The following is a 1667-nucleotide window of genomic DNA, read 5'->3' on the forward strand; positions in this document are numbered from 1 at the left end:
TATTTTTAATAGTGTGTTTATTGTTGGCCGTAGTCATAATATGTGAGATGTGCAGTCATTGGATTGAACAACAATTTTATTTGTACAATAATAATAATTTATTTATTTGTTTATGGGTCAACCCCTGTACAAATAGAGTTAGCCCGTGAATAATTTAACAATCATTGTTATAATAATAATAATCAACAAACTATTAGATTATTATATAAGCTAATAACGAAACAGTATACCTAAATAGTGAATTAAAAATCATTTATATAAGCTAATAATTCATAAATTAAATAATAATAATAATAATCTATAAATTATTATACAAGCTAATAACAAACAGCATACCTCAAACTGGGATTATCTACATTAGTCAAAGTGAAAAAACATAACAAAAATGACATAACTTACTTAATAAAATAAAAGAAACGAAAACTATAAATCTTATTGTAAAGATAGGTATCCTACTCTATAAGGCTATGTGTTACATATATAAAAATAATCATTAATTATAATTATAATTGTTAGGGATGCTAACTGCCGTTTTTCTATCTTAATCAGGATGAGGAGCCTTTGTTTATTTTTACAATATTAGGCCTTAATTAATATGGGAGGAAAAGTTTATTGAAAGAATAATATATAAGTGAATAAGATATGGTTTGTAAACATTGTAATATGAAAAATAATTATTAGTATTAGTGACTCCGTATCAGAATCACATGATTTTTTTGTTTTATTTAAAATTTATTTTTGTGCCTTATAAGCTTCATTTGCAAGAACGTTTGTTTAGTTCTTTAATTTGAAGAAATCTGCAGCTGGCGCACATCAGTTGTTTGTAGAAGCATACAGTGAGGTTGCTTTGAAGAAGCATACAGTGAGGTTGCTTTGAAGAAGCATACAGTGAGGTTGCTTTGAAGAAGCATATAGTGAGGTTGCTTTGTAAAAGTATACAGTGAGGTTGCTTTTTAGAAGCATACAGCGAGGTTGCTTTGTAGAAGCATACAGTGAGGTTACTTTTAGTAAGAGAAGTTGTGAATGGTTTCAAAAGTTTAAAAAACAGTGAGCTTGATGTGGAAGGCCAGAAGTGTAAGATAGATGACATTGAATTAGAAATATTATTGTATGAGGATTCAACCCAAATGCAAAAGCAACTTGCATTTACATTATATGTGACTCAATAAGCAATTGACTGTGTTTAGAATTGTGGAAAATGATTTAAAAACAAGGAAATTTGATTCCATATAAACTAAAACCAAGAGATGTTGAATGTGTGAAATACTGCTTGTCATACATAAAAATAGAGTTTTTCATCATAGAGTCATTGGTGATGATAGATCCACTACAATAATCCAAAAAAGAGAAAATTATAGAGACCACCTGGCTGTGTTTTAGCCAAAATCGACATCCAAATTGAATTATCATGGAAAAAAAACTCTTTCTGTGTATTTGTTGGGATCAGTTTGGTGTCTTGTACTGTTAGTTCAAACAAAGTAAAACAATAACTGAAGATCTCTACTGAACACAATGAGATTGAGGTAATCACTCAAGGTAAAATGCACCCTTTAATGCTGCAAATAAATATATTGCCATCTAGTGGCAGGTATAAGAAGTAGTAGGCTTGGGTAGCCATATTGGTCTGTACAACAAAGCGAGAAGAGTGAACAACATTGCAATAGCCG

The sequence above is a fragment of the Halyomorpha halys genome, unplaced genomic scaffold (genome assembly GCF_000696795.3).
Source record: "Halyomorpha halys isolate HHAL.00 unplaced genomic scaffold, Hhal_1.1 Scaffold576.1, whole genome shotgun sequence".
Lineage (NCBI taxonomy): Eukaryota > Metazoa > Arthropoda > Insecta > Hemiptera > Pentatomidae > Halyomorpha > Halyomorpha halys.